The sequence below is a fragment of the Balaenoptera ricei genome, chromosome 6, assembly GCF_028023285.1.
Source record: "Balaenoptera ricei isolate mBalRic1 chromosome 6, mBalRic1.hap2, whole genome shotgun sequence".
Lineage (NCBI taxonomy): Eukaryota > Metazoa > Chordata > Mammalia > Artiodactyla > Balaenopteridae > Balaenoptera > Balaenoptera ricei.
The window spans coordinates 71,450,061-71,469,386 of NC_082644.1; the positions used below are offsets into that span (position 1 = coordinate 71,450,061).

At 41.2% G+C, this 19,326-nt stretch overlaps 1 protein-coding gene across 7 annotated transcripts in view; it reads right to left on the reverse strand.

The window, feature by feature from the left end:
• KANK1 (KN motif and ankyrin repeat domains 1) overlaps positions 1-19,326 on the reverse strand; it is a 191,994-nt gene that overhangs the window by 146,209 nt on the left and 26,459 nt on the right. For 3 of the 7 annotated variants that reach the window (XM_059924841.1, XM_059924840.1, XM_059924838.1), the window contains exon 1: positions 7,615-7,904. The exons of the other annotated variants lie outside the window; for them this stretch is intronic. The gene's annotated coding sequence lies outside the window, so the exon portion shown is untranslated. Of the gene's footprint in view, positions 1-7,614; positions 7,905-19,326 lie in introns of those variants that run through there. 7 annotated transcript variants of the gene reach the window in all.

Below are 19,326 nucleotides of genomic sequence, written 5' to 3' on the forward strand. Positions count from 1 at the left end.
TCCAATACAGTCTTTAGGAGATACAGATGAGCATTGAAGTTTAAGAACCATTGCTATAAACGGTATCTTTAAAGTGATCATTCACTGAGACCACCATTACACTTGGGTTTAATTTGCATTATACCCGTTAAGAGTAATTTACTGATCTTCCAATATTCCTATAAAATAAATTCAAACGGAGGGAAGCTTTGAATTTACCAAAAGTTCAGCGTAAGAGTGATGAACGGGAAATTTAGCAATTTGCTTCTATTTTTTTCTTATGTGGTCTCTGGAACAAAATCTTCACAATAGTTTATAAGAAAATATTTCATTACATTGCTCAAATTTACTCGATTCCCTATATTACTCTGGTTCCAACTCCCAACTGCAGCCTAAAACAAACTTGACACTGAATCCAGAATTGCATGCAGCTGAAGAGCAAGGACCTGAAAGGGCCTCAGTTCATCTGAACTGTCACTTCCCACCTGGGTGCTCTTGGAAAACTCACTTAGTTGCTTTAAGCCTCAGTTTCCCCAAATGTAAATGAAAATTATAGTACAACCTTCATCACAGGGAAGCAGTGAGAATCAAAGATGTTTAAAGCATATTGCCTGGCACAAAGTAGCTCTCAACGCATGATAGTAATTTTATCATTATTAGCTAACAGAACTATTCAATTTTAAATACTTCTGAACATGCTTAAGTCTCTAGAAAGAAGAGGATGTAAACATCTAAATCACTTTCTATTGATAAATACCTGATAAGTGATTTTTTAAAATAAAGATGATAAAATTACAACAGCATTTCACTCCTAACAAAGGATCCCATGGTAGAAAAACAGCTCATTCTGCAATAAAAGGAGTGTACACAATATCTAAACGCAAATACCCTGATCAAGAGAAAACCTTTCAAAATATTTTCTTTTGAGATCCCTAAGCTGTTATAGGGAAAAAAGCCAAGGCATAGTACAGGCTTGAGCAGATTAGTTAAGAATGAATTAAAGAAATTACATTTTTGGCAAGGCTAAAGTAGAAGGCAGGCAAAATTCCAAGTTTCTGCTGGTTCATTCAAATGAGTACTCCCCTTCCTTTTTGCAGCTGATAACAATATTAAAACACATTTTATATTATAATTAAAAGACCAATAATCCATGTCAAAAGAAATGTTACCTAAGCATCTTTTAAATATGTTCTGGGATGACATGAACATCATTACCAATTATTATTTAATGAACAATGATGATGCCTTTATCTTCATACAAACCTGGGTTTGAGTCCTGGCTCAGCTATTCACCAGCTAATTGACCTTGGGCAAGTCCCTGAGCTTCCTAATTGATCTTCCTGTCTCTACTTTTGTCCTCTTCCTGTCAATTCTCCTACAGCAGTCAAAGGATCCTAATCTGTTCCTGAAGCAGGCTAAAACCCCTTCCTACCTCAGGGCCTTTGCATACCTCAGAGCATCCACTCCCAACCTCTGCCCAGCCAATTCCATTAGGAATGCCTTATCAGCATAGGCTAGATTAAATTCTCCCCTTATATGATGTCAGTCTATCTGTGCAAGCAGGGATTGTGTCTGCTCACTGCTGTATTTCTCGCACGGAGAACAAGTGAGAGTGATCATTATAAACAGTTCTCTGGGCATTGTTTCAACAAACCAGAGTGACCATCTAATTTTATAGAGTTAAGAGGTAAACACATTTTTGGATCAGTTGGGTTTTCAGACATGCAATATTGTCAGATGAGAAAGTAAATTCTTTCAATACCTTTCTGGTTTCCAAAAGCAGCATCAAGTAAAAGGTGAGAAACAACTTTGGATCTTCTGCATTTAAAGAGACAGCTAACTTCAGATTCAAGAAGGAATTCTGGGAATCATGCTGATAATACCAAATAATCTAGAATACTGGATCTGGTATTAAATGCCATCAGGGGTAAGGACTGTATCTCCCATCTAGTCAATCTGGAGGGAAACAGGTAAATCTGTCTGTTTTCCTTTTGTCTCCGTGGTCTGCCTTCATTCTTCTCCCCTTATCTTTCTGCCTTTATCTTACCCGGGAAAAGCCCTGGAGGGTGAAGAGGAGCCTCCTGGTCTCCTCACCACAGTGTTGGTTATACCCAGCCGTACATGTGGTTATCAACCAGGAACCCGCCACCCCATTCACGTCAGGTTCCTTTATTTCCTTCAGTTTCCTACTTTGCTCTCCTCTCTGGCCCCTCATCGCTTTTCCAGCTTTCCTTTAACCTCTCCCACTCAACTTTCTCAAGATGTGAAACACGGTGATATGGCAGAAAGAGGGCTAGATTTAAAGTAAAGACTCCTGGAGCTACGTTATTCTAGAGAAACTGCTAAACATACAGCAGGAGATTATTCTGGAGTGTGGGAAAAGGGAAGGTCTAAAGAAAGTCAAAAGACAGTTCAGGAAAAGAATGGAAAAAGAAAGTGGATAAAATGGAAGGGTTAGGGAGAGAAGACTACCAGGCCTTTTTTTTTTTATAATTAACCCCCTCCCTGCCATAAACCCAAAGACCTAGAGTTGAGAGCTTGTATGTCCCCTCAGGCTGCTAGCAACTGCCTCCCACCTCTGAGAGGATTTAATCCTATAAAGGAGTCCAGGTTACTTTCTGTCGGGGCAGGGTGGGAGATCGCTTATCTGTTCTTGCTGCTCAGCCTGAAGGTATATATTGTTAAAGATCCACATTCAGGCTTGTGCACAGATATGGGGAGGAAAGGGTGGCTTGCACCATGTTTTTAAATAATGAGTGATTTTTGGTAATAAACACCCTAATGGTTATCATAAAACCTAGTTAAAGATCAGAGCTTCTCTTTAGAATTACCACTACCTAAAAGGTACTACATATTACAACCTCAGGGGGGATCCTACCACAGATTAAGTCTACTTACTTATCCCACCAGCAATGTGTGTGTCTCCCGCCCACATAGGAAACTGTTGGAATCCTCATCTAATCCAGTGGTATTGAGACCAATGATGTTCCAGACATGCCCACATCAGAAAGCAAGTCCTTGCTCCGAAAAGGCTCAGTTACTGTGGAGGGAAAAGACCAAAGCCCACCAAGGTGGTATTCCCTAGGGAACCTCTTGACCCCAGGACTTTGTGTGTGCAATCTCCCAACCCCAATTAAGGATCGTTCTGCCCTCTAGAAGCTATCAGAAGATGAATGCAGTCCCAGGAAGAACGCTGTTCACTTCCTCCAGACAGACAATAGGCGGCCACCTGCTCAGGGATTTATTCGACTGCTTCCGAGTTCCTATGTCATGGAGTCACTGCCGCTTGTGCCTCAGAGGACAAGGAGAAGAGAGAAACCAACAAGCCAGGTGGCTGGGGCAGAGAGAGAAGTCAAACTGCCACAATGAAGCCTGGGGCTTGTGGAGGCCAGGTTGCTCCCCATCTCAAGCTGTGTTTTGAGACAGCTGTTTGAGTGGTAATAGGAAAAGGAAGGAAAAAACAGTCTTTTATTCTAAAGGAATGAGAAACTGCTAAATGTGAAACAGAGCCTGCCTTGAAACACTGTAGGGCTTTCCTCTATCAGTCTAGTTCAATTCTGCCATAAACAACTTCTTGGTAATTTTCTTCACTAATAAACGAAAGTACTTTGAACTGAACTAAGTTGGCCACAGAATGAGGCATGATCACCATGTACTAAGTAAAGCATGCTTTTCCCACAGGGCTGAGTGGGGCGTCGGGGAGACGAGTGGCCCAGAGTCATACCCACTATGGGAAGCTGGGGGAAGATCTTGCAGAACGGTTTCAGTGGGGCATTCTCCACTCCCTCCAGAAGTCTGTGGAACAACAGGCCTGGAAGAAGAACTATCGAAGTAATAGAGAAGAAATAAAATCAGAAGAAAAGATGAAACACCAAAAATTCACATATGCCTCCTTTCCCTCTGCTTTCCTGTGGAAGCAATACAAAAAAAATTTTTAAAGAAACTTCTTTGGAATTATTAATGGAATTAAAATGAAAAAATTAATTTTACACAATTTATACAATCTCATCTATAATTTCATGCAAGGTATAGTTTTTTAACCAGACTATAAAATTCCTGCCATTTATATATTTACGCTTACCTCCCCCCATTTTATTTTTATTGCATAAATATAAAATGTTCATCATAAAACTTTAAAAAATCCTAATCAGAAAGAAATTTTAAATTATAATTCCAAATTACCACTGTTAACATTTTAGTATATCCATTCTGTTTATTTTTATGCAAATGTATATATAATATATAAATACATGTGAGTTAGTTGGTGGAGGATGTTTGTTTATAAAAATTTCCTCATACTACACCTACTGGATTTTTTCACATAAGTCATGAATATCTGTTTGTTCAAATATATATAGGTTTGTTTGCATTTTCTTTTCAAACATCCTTGGCAAATATCTTTGCTATTTATTGTGAAAGTAGTTTTAGAAAGCAAACAGGGACATCTATATATGCTGCTGAGGACATAACAGCCTAGGAAGTACCAAGTTCACCTGCAGTAATCACAAAAGCAGGGATCCACCATGTATCATTGACAAAGCTTTAGAAAGCCCTCCTGGGTTAATAATTAAATAACACTAAGAAGGAGCTGGGATTCTTCCCCAGAGAATCTTCTGCTGGTTGCCTGAAGTAAAAAAAAACCTTTATTAATTATTTTCACTGAGGCTTGCAATATGGTAGAAAGACTGTTGACATTATCAAGGTATAAGGATTATCTTTATTACTTTCCCTTATTTATCCATAAAAATATTCTTTCCTCTATCAAAATACCAATGGCATTTTTCACAGTACTAGAACAAATAATTCTATATTTTGTAAGGAAACACAAAAGACCCCAAATAGCCAAAACAATCTTAAGCACAAAGCTGGAGAGATCACACTCCCTGATTTAAAACTACACTACAAAGCTGCAGTCATCAAAGCAGTATGGTACTGGCACAAAAACAGACGTAGATCATTGAAACAGAATAGAGAGCCCAGAAACGAGCCCACAATTATATAGGCAATTAATCTACAACAAAGGAGCCAAGAATATACGATGGGGAAAAGACAGCCTCTTCAATAAATGGTGTTGGGAAAACTGGACAGCTACGTGCAAAGGAATCAAATTGGACTACTTTCTCATACCATCTACAAAAATAAACTCAAAATGCATTAAAGACTTCTACGTAAGACCTGAAACCATAAAATTTGTAAAAGAAAACATAGGCAATCTGCTCTTTGATATCGGCCTTGGCAATGTTTGTTTGGATATATCTCCTCAGGCAAGGGAAACAAAAGCAAAAATAAACAAGTGAGACTACGTGAAACTTAGCTTTTGCATGGCAAAGGAAACTATCAATAAAATGAAAAGGTTACTTGACTGGGAGAAGATATTTGCCAAGAATATATCTGACAAGGGGTTAATGTCCAAAATATACAAAGAACTCAACATAAAACAACAACAACAACAAACAACCCAATTAAAAAATAGGCAGAGGATCTGAATAGACCTTTTTCCAAAGAAAACATACAGATGGCCAACAGACATGTGGAAAGATGCTCAACAACACTAATCATCAGTGAAATGCAAATCAAAACCACAATGAGCTATCACCTCACACCTGTCAGAATGGCTATTATCAGAAAGACAACAAATAATAAGTGTTGGCGAAGATGTGGAGAAAAGGGAACCCTTGCACATTGTTAGTGGAAATGTAAATTGATGCAGCCCAACCACTATGGAAAACACTACAGAGATTCCTCACAAAAAATTAAAAACAGAACTACCGTATGATCCAGGAATTCCACTGTTGGGTATTTATCCAAAGAAAACAAAAACATTACAGAAAAGATATATGCACCCCTATGTTCACTGCAGCATTATTTATGATAGCCAAGATTTGGAAGCAACCTAAGCGCCCATCAATAGATGAATGGATAAAGAAGACGTGGTGTGTATATATATACAATGGAATATTGCTCAGCCATAAAAAAAAAAAAGAATGAAATCTTGCCATTTGCGACAACATGGATGGACCTAGAGGGTATTATGCTAAATGAAATAAGTCAGAGAAAGACAAATACTGTATAATTTCACTTACATGTGGAATCTAAAAAACAAAAATGAACAAACTTAACAGAAACAGTCATAGATACAGAGAACAAACATGTGGTTACCAGAGGGAGGTAGTGGGGAGGGAGATTAAGTGGTACAAATTTTCAGTTACAAAATAAATGAGCCACAGGTATAAAATGTACAGTGTGGGGAATATAGCACATAATATCATAATATCTTTGTATGGTAACAGATAATTAGGCTTATGGTGATCATTTTGAAAAAGAAGTATCAAATCACTATGTTGTATATCAGGAACAAGCATAGTGATATAGGTCAATTATACTTCAAAATCAAACAAATTCATAGAAAAAGAGATCAGACTTGTGGCTACCAGTGGAGGGGAAGGGAAATTAGATGAAGGCAGTCAGAAGGTACAAATTTCCAGTTGTAAGAGAAATAAGAATGAGGGATGTAATGTACATCATGATGAATACAATGAACAGTGCTGTACGTTACATATGAAAGTTGCTAAAACAGTAAACCCTAAGAGTTCTCCTCACAAGGAAAAAATACATTTTTTCCCTCTTTCTTTAATCCATCCATATGAGATGACAGATGTTCACTAAACTTATTGTGGTCATCATTTCATGATACATGTAAGTCAAATCATTATGCTGTACACCTTAAACTTATAAAATGCCGTGTGTCAATTATATCTCAAGAAAACTGAAAGAAAAAATATTCTTTCCTCAAGGAATCATCATAACGAATTTTTAGTACCTTAATAAAAATATGGCAAAACCAAAGACACATGAGAAATAGTTTTCTCAACTATACATAACCACATGCTATTGTAGTTATAAAGATAGATTATGAATTTCATAGTATGGAGAACTTTAAAAACAGGATAAATGTTTATCAATATTGCCTACAGTCCTGACTAGGGAAAAATTTTTAAATGTGAAGCGATCTCAAACTGTTTCTTAACTATATGTTCAAAGAGTTTGCCATATTGGGGATAAGATTTTACATCAATATTCTTCAGCCTAAATCTTCCCATTTCCTGCCCACCACCACTTTCCCCTTTCACAGCATGGGCTGGTCCACTACAGAAATTTAAAAGTTACAGTGTGTTTTACTATTTTGTGACATTATAGACTGGGTTAGGGCTATACATGCAGATACACAAAAGGCATCGTTATACCATTTGTATATTGGCACTCACCATGCAGGAAGAGAATTCTTATCATCAGCCCTATCTTTTTAAATTATATGAAAAATCAATTTAACAGGAAGGGGCCTAAAATATGCCTCTATATACAATAATTAATTTGGAAACAACATGCCCACAACCGAGGCATATCTTGCATTCAACATGCATATCTCATTTTAATCCACCTCCACTACCACCATTTTAAAATTAAGATGCTTCCTGTTCTTAACCCACACATTCTCATTGTCTTGCACACTCTTTGACAAAACTTAATATTAAGCTTGTTTTCATTCTTTCAAGGGCTTTACATTTACCCACTGTTGCAGGGTAAAATATTCCTGAAAACAGGAAAAGCAAAAAAAACTTAGCTCGTCCAACTTACCCAGGACTCTCCAAGGCTGTTCTGTGAATTCAAGTGCTTCCCCATTGACAACATGTTACAGTAGATTTCCCTGTTCATTGGACCCAGGACACCGGCAGCTCCAGGTTAGAGGGGCTCACAATATTTAGCCAGCAACCTTTTGTACCGTGCAAAACACAGATTATCAAATAAGCAGCCCGCATGTCTGAGGGACTCTCGTGCTGCAACCTGAGAAGGCTGAAAAAGGACACCAAGAGAGGGAGCTGCTAATTAATTCTTCTCCTCCTCATCAGCCCCAAATGTTTCAGACAACAACTAGTCTGGGAACACAGTTTTGACATGGTCGAGATAATGACTTGATTTGTTCCCAAAACGCTGGGAGAGCTGCTGCAACCCTATCTGGTGAGAACCATTTGTACTCTTTTCTTCCCAAAGCCAGAAGCAAGGCTTGCTTCTAAAGACAAGAAATACTTCCTGTCTTTTTTCCAAGCCTGACAGTCAAGGGGCTGACTGACCGTGCATTAAAGCCTTATCAACCTGACACTGAATTATGGGCTACTTTAGATTAGCCAAAGCAACATCCGTCTCTGGGCGGCCAAAACAGAATTTCCTGACCAATGGTATTAAAATACAGATGTCTTACAATACACCCAGGACACAAGGTTACCTCACATTAGAGTCTTTATTGGGAGGGTAGGGGTGGATAGTGAAAAAGGCTAAAGGAGAAAAAACAGGTGAAAAGCTGCAACTTGCTGAATAAGAATTATATGGTAGAGAGGTGGGGAGGCAAGATGAAAACTGCCACAAATGAGCCTGTGGCAAAGTACATAAGGACACTGTTCTCAGCTCCACCCTCAGCCACCACCCTCCCACACCCTCCTCCTCTTCACAAAGATCTTGAAAGGTTCATCTACATCCAAGTTTCTTAACCTTTGCACAATGGACATCTGGTGTGGACTGTCCTGTGCACTGCAGGGTGTTTAGCAGCAGCCCTGGCCTCTGCCTACTGGGTGATAGTAGCACCCACCCTCCCTGGTTCAGTTGTTAACAACCAAAAATGTACTCAGACATTGCCAAACATGCCCTGGGGGTGGGGCAAAACTGCCCCGGATTGAGAACTGCCGATCTACCCTAGGCCACCATGCAATGGGGGATGGGGGTGTAGTTTGCACACTAAACGAGGGCACCAGCTAAGGCGGCACATGGGAACTAAAGTCCACCCATGGCCCACTCACCAAGTCATACACCCCCGGACTGTCTCCACCCACAGGGGGCACACCTTTTCCTAATGCCCTCAAAGGCTCCACCCAGGCCAACAGAAGCACTACAGCTACACAGGCTGCCTCTCCTTCCTCACTTCCCACCCACTCTTCCACCCTCTGCTCTGGGCCCAGCAGCCATCAAGCCTCTGAAACTGCTCCTGCTGCCAAATCCAGCAGACACAACTCAATTCTCATGGCTGCACAGGATCAGACACTGGTAACTATTCCCTCCTTGAAATGCACCCTTGAGGGCTTCCTCCAACCTTGGTGGCCACCCCTCCTTGGTCTCCTTTGCAGGCTGCCCTTCAGGGTTCAGCCCTCAGCCCTCTTCTCCCACTCTACAACGCCACCCCACCTTGGTGGTCTTACTACCTCACAGCTGCAATGACCATCCATATGGGGGAGACTCACAGAATTCAACTCACTGTGCTCTTAAATCTGCTTTAAATGCAGATTTCCAGCTGACATCTCCCTTTTGATGTCCTGCAGACCCTAGAACTCAATCTAAGCTCATTGTCCTGCGGCACAAACCTCCCAGGATTCATCTCACCTAGTAGCAGCCAGCCTTCCCAGAAAGCCAGGCACTGTGCTTCACTCTTCCCTCCCCATCCAATCAGCTCAGCGCTCCTACTCCTAAACCTCCACTCTGTCCACCTTGCTCTAGCCCCTTGGCCCCTGTCCTCGTCCAGACTAAGACTTCTCCCACCCGGGTATCACTGCAGCTGCCTCAGTTCTCCCACCATCCTCACATCCACCAAGCCGGAGGGAATTTTCCAACCTGCACTTCTAATTGCATCATTCAACAGCTTAAAACTCTACAATGATTTCCTACCACCCCTGAGATAAAATTTCAAATTTCTTAACATGGTCTACCAGGCCCTTTATGACCTTCCTCCCCATGCCACACCCCACCCCCACCCAACTGCACCCTCCGAGTTGAAATCACAAGCTACACTCTCTTTGATTCTGAACACAGGATGCTCTCCCTCCTCTATCTGGAGTAGCCTCTTGCCCAAATCTACCACTTCACCTGGCTAACTCCACCTCACCCAACAGGTTTCAGCTCAAACTTCTCTGACACCCCACCTCCCACTAATGTTCCCAGTATTGATTGATTGATTGATTGATTGATTGCCGCGTTGGGTCTTTGTTGCTGTGCGCGGGCTTTCTCTAGCTGCGGGGAGCGGGGGCTACTCTTCATTGCGGTGCACAGGCTTCTCATTGCGGTGGCTTCTCTTGTTGCGGAGCATGGGCTCTAGGCGCATGGGCTTCAGGAGTTGCGGCACGTGGGCTCCAGAGCGCAGGCTCAGCAGCTGTGGCACACGGGCCTAGTTGCTCCGCGGCATGTGGGAACTTCCCGGACCAGGGCTCGAACCCGCGTCCGCTGCATTGGCAGGCGGATTTTCAACCACTGCGCCACCAGGGAAGCCCTGTTCCCAGTTTTATGTGCCCATAATAGACTGTAACTCCCCTATCAGAGCACTTACTCTGCTTATTTGCTTGACTACCCAACTAAACATGCTGCTTCTCCTCTTTTCACCATCCATCAGCTTCAACCTTGCTTATTTCTCCACACAGTGTTGGCTGGTCCCTCTGTCACCTGCTAATCTCAAACCTGTTATGGCTCATCATCAAAAGCGAATATAGGCAGCAAAACTATACAATACCCCTCTCTGCACCAGAAGCTATAGAGATATCAACACATACATATAAATATATGAAATAGAACTAGTCCTCGAGAAAAATATCAAGGTGGGGAAACAGCATAACATGAAATGTTCTACTTACTAAGCAATAGGTCTACAAATGCAAATTAGTAAAGGCAGCCTGAGAAAATAGGTAGTTAGGAGACGTGAAATGGGGAAATTATCAGGATGAAGCAGAGACAGTCTGTAGCCTCCTTCTAGAAAGATTTGGACTTAGATTTTGAAGGTGGTGAGGGGCAAACTGACAGGCATAGAAATTAACTAGAGAAATGTCAAATTTTGCAACCATCAACAACTTTGTAAAATCAGTTGGATTTACCGTGTTGTAAACTGCTCCCTGCTAGTTTCTGGTGGCACTGACAGCACAACATGGAACAGTCACTCTTTGGTGGCATGAGAGCTGTAAGGCACAGAGATCTATGCTGACTCTGCCTCCGTAAAAGGAGCAGCGAGTCCAAGTTTCTCAAATATATAATTGGATAGAAATACTAATAAATAGGTTGGGTAAAAACTAACTTCTTGTTACCTCTCAACACACTTACTTACATGACATTTTAAAATTGGAAAATTTTCAACCTGTAACCTTAAAAGGTATCATTTATGAAGCCAGATGTCTTACAAATATGCCTTCATTTGATTCTTATGGCCATCTTCTGAGAGGAGTCGTATTATGCCCATTTTACAAATGGGAAAACTGAGGCTGTGATCAGAACAGATAGAATTTTCTTAAAATCTTACTCCTAAGCCTATGTTCTAAGCTTACTCTCAAAACAAGTACCTGAGCAAGAAATAGATTTTTCCAAATAGCACCCAGTGGCAGAAACCCATCTGTTCCAAAGGAACCTTTACAGGTATCTATAATTAAGTCAGGAATGTTCCAACTTAAACTAGTTTCTGTCAATTTAGTTTTTAAAATAGCTCTGGCCTGAGGCAAAACATGCCTCTTAGGTACTTTTCAGACTGTTTTGTCAATCATGGAGTAAACTTTACTGAAAAGCTTTAAGTTCTCCTCCTTTCTGGAGAGCTGAGAACAACCCAGAATACTTAAGAATTTGTGCCTCTCCTTTATATGCAACTTAAAAAAAAAAAAAAAGAGGTCCTAGGCTCCTTGGACTTTGAACATACCTCAAAAGAAGACATCTATTGAGCGGTATTACATGCCAAACATGCTGTAACACCATCTTTCTTAAATTCAGTCACCCTAAATCGGGTGCTATTATTACCTCCATTTTACAGATGGGAAAGCAGAGGCTGAGAGAAGTCCAAAGCTGTGTTCTTTCCACTCTCCCTACCATGCGGACTTTGCCACTATCTGGTCATCAGTGCTGCCCCCAAAAGCTCTGCTCTGAGACGAAAAAGGAGGACTACCTTAACAAGGGTGGGGGGAAGAAATCAACTCAATAGGTTAAGTGTTTGAGCCTACTAAGGGTAAGATGCTGTGTTGAGGGAGAAACTAAAAGGATTGGAAACCTCACAGAAATTGTCTATGTGCAGTGTTAAAGACACAGCCAAACCAGTGAAAAACAGAAAACGATCCCTCTAAAGGTCTCTCAAGCCTCAGCACGACTGACATTTTGGGCTGAATAACTGCCTGTAGTGAGGGCTGTCCAGTACATTGTAGGGTATTTACTAGCATCCCTGGCCTCTACCCACTAGATTCCCCTGAATCATGAAAATCAAAAACGTTCAGACATTGCCAAATGCCCACTATGGGGCAAATTCACTCACCCCAAACCCCTTGAAAACCACTGCTCTAAATGAGATAGGTGCTGAAATCCATAGACATAACTGGCTGCTTCAGGGCCTTATCTGCCTCAAGTGCAAGTCTTCAGAGCTCTTTTTCAACATATTGAGACATGAACCAATCAAATGCAGAATTATAATCTTAGAAGAAAAAAAAAGAACCCCCCAAATTACTCCTTCATAAAGGACATCAGTAGCACTTAAGAGACAATGTTTACATTCTCCCACACCTGTGGTTTGCTCAAAAATTAATTTATCCCATCCATGCTTTGATCTTCTAACAAATTATTTCCTGAGACAAGATTTAACTTGTGAGGGCCCTACAGGCTAAGCAGCTGTGAGAGGGGAAGCGGCATCAAATTCCAGGTGGCAAGCGGAGAGGGGGCTTCCCGTCTCCCCAAGGGGACCCTGCTCAGAAACACACCCAATGCCTCAGAGGGGTCCGATTTTCCCATGGAAGATTAGAGGTTCAAACTACAATGCAGCTGAGCTTTGTCTTCAAAGAAGAAAGAGCCTTTTAGGAGGTGGGTCAATTTTATATACCAGTACTAGTATTTCCATTATGAAAGGCTTTTTGTTGTTGTTTTAGTTTTACTTCTTAATTTCACAATAAGGAAGACAGTCAAAACCCAAGTGGTCTCCTTGCTTCTATCCCTCCTTTTCCCTAAAAGAGGGAAGCAGGAAGCTTCCAGTCTTCCAACAGCTTTTGCTCATCACACACCGGTCCTGCAAGATGCATGCTGCCAGCCAGAAGGAACTCATGAGCCCTGAATAAAATGCTTGTCGTATTAGAAACCACATGCTTGACCTATAGGAATGCTGGCTGCAAACTAAGACAGGAGAGTTAATTGTGTAATGTGTTCATACCTTGCCTTTTATGGTAGGCAGAATAATGTACCCCACCCCCAAAGATGTCCAAGTCCTCATTTCCAAACATATGACTATGTTACATTACATGGCAAAAAGGACTTTGAAGGTGCGATTATAGTTAAGGACCTTTGAGGTGAGGAGATCTCCGTGGGTTATCCAGATGGGTCCAATGTAATCATGAGTCCTTGAAAGCCGAGAGCCTTTTCTGGCTGTGGTCAGAGAGAGACAGGACGATAGAAGTAGCAGCAGGAAAAATGCAAAGCGTGAAAGGGACGCAATTCACTGAAGGTGGCTGTGAAGATGGAGGAGGGGGTGATGAGCTAAGGAACGTAGGTGTGGCCTCCACGAGTTGGAAACAACAGATTCTCTCCCAGAACCAGCCCTACCCACCCCTTGATTTGATTCCAATGAGACCTGCGTTGACCTTGTGACCTACAGAACTGTAAGATAATACATTTGTGTTGTTTTAAGCATTAAATTTGTGGATTTTGTTACAGCAGGGATAGAAAACTAATACAGACTTTGGTACCTGGAAGTGGGGAGCTGCTATAACAGATTCCAAAAAATATGGAAGTGGCTTCAGAATTTGGCAGTGAGTGGAGCCTGGAAGACTTCTGAGGAGGATGGTAGAAAAAGTCTAGATTGCCTTGGACAGACCTGTTCATAGACATATGGATGTTAAGGATTGCTAGGGAGGACTCAGAAGGAAGTGAAGAACATGGTAGAGAAAACATAAATTGCCTTAGAGAATACACCTAAATGGTCAAGAGCAGAGGAAATCACAAACACTACCATTCTACCATACTGCCTACTGTGCGCTCAGAAAATAAAACCCCAGAGTGGGGGAAGGCCCCTGACAAGTCGGGGACACCTCTGCTACACAGCAGCCTCACTGAACAGACTATCTCACTTGGCAATGAGCAAAGGGGCTGTCCTTGGAATGCTGCTACATCCCAGCCATGTGACCCAGGGCAAACAACCTCTCTGACCTGCACGCAGAGATGATGTTATCAATAGCACCCATCTCGCAGGACTATTCTGGGGATTAAATGAGGTCATGCACAGAAAGTCCTCAGTGCGGTGCTGAGTACAGAGTAGGCACTCAAAAGTGTGAGCTATTTTTTTGACCCAGTCTAGAGGGAAAAATAAGTGGACAGGAATATATCCTTCCTTTCTCCCCCAGGAAAGTCTTCCCTAGGGAAGACTTAGGGCCTAAGCATAAAAGAAGAAAACAGAAGCAAACTTGGATGTTCAGGAAGCCAGCACTCTATAAATCAAAGGCAAGGTTTGGGGACTCAATGGGGCTATTCCAAAAGGCAAGGGACAGATAGACTGGGGGCTGGGGAAGCTGCCCAAGGCAGCAGAGAAAGACAAAAAGGAGGTTGAGTTGTTCCTCTGGGTGACTCTATTACTGGAAACTTGCCAGCTGCAGTTTGAGAACACTGGGCAGAGACACTGTGCCACTGCCAGTGCCAACTTGGACAGGAAGTGATGCGGCTGGGTCCCACGGTCAAGAAGCCAGCAGGAGGGGGTGAAGGAGGTACCCGCAAAGAAAGACATCATTTTTAATTCTCCAGCCTGGCTTCCTACCTCAGCTTCCCCTCTCCCCTGCCTCTACCCATCACCATCCATGGAATTATAAAACACAACAACGAAAATTAAAAGACCACAGTTATTCATATATAGGTAAGATAGCAAAATTTTACAGAAACTCATAGAATTTTCTACTTAAGAAAGTTTTCTTTTTTTTCCTATTGCAAAATTTTTTTAGTTTTGGAGCTTTCATAAGGTTTCTAGGACAAGACATCACCGGGAAGTAAAAAGGCACTAAAAGCATTTGAATATCCTTTCTGTCTCTGTACCCTTGACGGTAAATTACGGTAGTTCATTCCCCAAGATTAACAGTCAATAGTTAAATGTCAGCCAGCAGGCTACCGCATAACTAAGAGGGGAAAAAAATCACCTTAGGAATGATTACGATAAAACCAAGTGGCAAAGAATTAAATCATTCTCCACCAGTATAAGATATATACTTCTGCCAACACAGCATTTTCTGCTTAACAGCAGCATTTTCCTCCTTTCCTTAAGAAAATCTGGTGTCTGCAGAAAAGACATCACATCTTACATTACTTTGTTGACAGTAAAATCCACAGCTTCCCTGGCAATGTGATTAAGGCACACATTTTTATGAGCAAAGCACATGTACCCACTGAACACAATAATGCTTTCAAAAAAGAACAAGTTTCCAAAGTTCTTCCAACAAGCCCATTGTTTTTGGATTTACAAGTTGGAAAAACGTACATTTCTGAATTCCATTTTCTGAATTTCCACAAGCTGGGTAGGTCTAAAGGCTCATTCTTCATACTCCCACTATTATTATTCATTCCCTTTCCCAGTAAACCCAGATAGGCAGTTATCAAGGCAGATGTATTATTTGGGTGCATATGACAACAGAGCTGGATCTTATTTCTGCCCACCCCTTTTTCTGCTCCCCATGCTGCAAACCTCTCCTAACCCTTGTGGATAAAAAAGAGTGGTAAAAGGAGTGGGTGGCATATTCTTCTCCTTAACTGAACCCAAATCTGTAGACTCTGGGATTGTCAGCTAGTCAATCTCCAGATCCTCCTGAAAGGATGATGTGAGCGCCTAGTGATTTTGTTTTGTTTTTCATAAAGCTGGAGAAGGGAGGTATGGCTTGGAGACAGTTAGATAATGAACTTAGCTACTGAAAACAAATTCCAGACTACTTTTTGAAGAGGAAAACAACATAATGGGTGGGAACTGTTCCAAGTTCACATGACCTTTGCATCTGCCTCACTCACTCTAGAAATGCCACCCCAGTTTTGATGGACAGTGCCCAAAACCAACCTGTTATCCCTGACTTCTTAGTAGGCAGTGTTCGCCTTCAACCAGGATAGTCTAGAAATCCAAACATGATCTAGGAAAAACTATTTGGGATTCAAATAAGTCAAATAATTCAGACTGGAAGATCGTAAGTATTTTGAAGGATAAAAATATATATGTCTGTATACAACTTTCCATTTTATATGCCTCTTTCAGAGGCAAAAGATATTTCATATACCACTTTAAATGCATTATGCATTATTTCATCTGTTCCTTACAAAGAACCGAGTAACAAACTGTTTCCGTGTTTGTTCATTCTTCAGATGAAGAAACTGAGGCTTAGGAAGGTTGAACATGCCCGAAGTCACAAATCGGCAGACCTAAACTCTGATCCCAAATTCATGCCCTCGACCCAGGATTAACTAATCTTTGATATAGACTGATTAGCCCCAGGTTCTAAAAACAGCTATGACTCCTCCAAATTGCCCTGGGGGGGTCAACAAATTTTACTGACAATATTAATGATTATCTCCTTTTTTCAACCATCTTTGTTCCTACATTATGAAAACCTTACACACCCACCTTTGCCTCTGACTGGCAATAAGTCACAGTATCTCCTTGGCACTGGCTTCAAAGCAATGCAAATATTCAAAAGTGCCTTCCTCTTCAAAGAGTCACCATAACTGCAGAACAAAATCCAATTCCAAAACTGTTCTGACCAGCAACTACATGGTGCCAGATGCCCCATCATCTTCAAAAAGTTACCTAGGGTCTCTGATCACAGCTACCTCCCTGCTCCCTCCTGCAGCTGTGTACACAATGTTTATTATACCACAATGGCCGGTTTTGTTTTCTGGCCAAGAGAGAAGATATGCACAGTTGACTGAGATGCTACTGTTGGTAAGGAAATCTTTGATCTCCTCTTGTAATCTGGAAGTGCATTTCTTCATAATAAACTCCGGCAGTTTCACCCACTTCCAAGATGTTCCAAAAGCAGTGATTAAGACTGGTTTTGGAACATCTTAATGTTCCAAACATGAAGACATTTTACATTTTAATCCCAGGCTTAACCAGCAAATTGTATGCTCAAGCAAAGGAGCTTGGTGAAGACTTTCAAATAAGGAATGTTTAGCTTCTGAAAATCAGCTGTATATCTACACACAAAAATGAAACAATTGGAAGGCAGAATAGTTGTTGTCAGGGAGGAGCGGGAGGGGGAAATGAGTTAGTGTTTAGTGGGTACAGAGTTTCTGTTCGGGAAGATGAAAATGTTCTGGATGCTGGAGATGGCTGTACAGCAATGTGAAGGTACTTAATACCATTGGATTGTACACTTGAATATGGTAAAAACAGAAAACAAACAAGAAAACTTATCTACCATTCAAGTGAATGCTTCTTTTTTGAAACCTCTCACTTACGAAGGGAAATGAGGCCACACACAGCACCTTTTAAAAACAAACGACTGAAAAGACCTTGGGCCCATTCTAGGCATTACAGGGAAGACTTTAAACACAAGTTTTAGTTCCAGAGTTCCTAAAGGAAGATGAATACTCTCAAATTACTTTCCAATCTATAGATGCCGTAATGTCTAAATGGAGCCAAAGTTTCCGCAGAGTCCTCTGAGGAGAGGACTGACCACGGGGGCTCAGAACAGCCCACCCATCATTTTACAGTCTTGTTATAGACTGAACGTTTGTGTCCCCTCCAAATTCATATGTTGAAGCCCTACTCTCCAATGCGATTGCGTCTGGAGGTGGGGCCTTTGGGAGGTAATTAGGTTTAGATGCGGTCATGTGGGGGCAACACCCACGATGGGACTAGTGTCCCTGTAAGAAGAGGAAGAGGCCAGAGCCCTTCCTCTCTCCATACGTGAGGACACAGCAAGAAGGCAGCCTTCCACAAGCCAGGAAGTGGGCTCTCACCAGCACCCAACCATGAGGCACCTTGCTTGGATTCCCCAGCTTCCAGACCTGTGAGAAATACCTGTTGTTTAAGTCACCCAATCTGTAGTATTTTGTTACAACAGCCTGAGCTAAGACAAGTCTACTCCCTAATATATCTGTGCTTCCTTAATGTTTTAAACTCATTAAAACAGTTTCTGAAATGCCTCACTCATGAGCATGGTTTCGGGGCACCACAGCTCAGGCAGCCACCTAGACAAGTTCTCTTCTTTCTCGTTGTCACAATATTAATATGGTAACAGTCTGGCGCTCTCTCTCTCTCTCTCTCTCTCTCTCTCTCACACACACACACATACATACACACACACACACACACATACATACACACACACACACACACAGAAGTGGCAACTGTTTTTTCCACTTTATGGGCTATTTCGGAGTTACACTGAGGAGAGATGCCAAAAAGCTGTCATGGTTCAGAATGAAATGGTCTCTGGTTCACTGAGTCTCTTTTTTCATCTCAGATGAACAAAGGCTTTTCACTGAAGGAAAATCACCAATGCTGCTTGCACTCCAGTTGACTACTGATGCTGTATTTTCATCACCTGAGAATGAACTAAGAGTTGCATCTCAAATGACTTGGAGCTCCTACAATAAAGTCTCTTCAACTCTCAAAGAGTTTTGCTGTGCAATTGCTGACCGATGTAATCATTTTTTTTCCCCTCCCTCAAGGCTAAATCTTCTGATGTGTAAGCCAATCTTCATGCCAAAGGTACGACTTACCCTCGTTTGGGCATCTTGTTTTCCCCCATTGGAAAAAAGAAAGAAGCCTTGAGTTAGAAAACTATGACCTTTACCTAGGGTGGTGTACTTCTTTTGCATTACATAAAATTCTGATTGGTTTCCTTTAAAATTTACATAATTCATATTTAAGTGTCAGTGCAAAATTGATGATTAATATCAACAAAAAAATAAAAATAAAAATAAAAACCTAATTTCCCTACTACAAAAATATGTTGGAAAACTTTTAACAATTAGAATAGTGTTACAATTAAAATATGAATAGCTCAGCAGATCAACAGAACAGAAATGAACACAAAAACATATGGGATTTAGTATATGATAAAGGTGGCATTTCCAATCAAAAAAGAAAAAGAAAAAGAAATTATTAATAAATGGTTGGGAAAACCAGCAGCCATCTGAAAAAAGTAAACTGAGATTCCTACTTCCTAAAATAAATTTAAGATGGATTAATAATTTAATTATAAAAATGGAAACCACAAAAGTACCAGAAGAAAACCTGGTCAATTAAAAATATATATTTTAGGGTAGAGAAGACCTTTTTCCCTTTATGGAATTCAATTCAAAGGCCTTAAAAGAAGCAGTTGGTAAATTTACCTACAT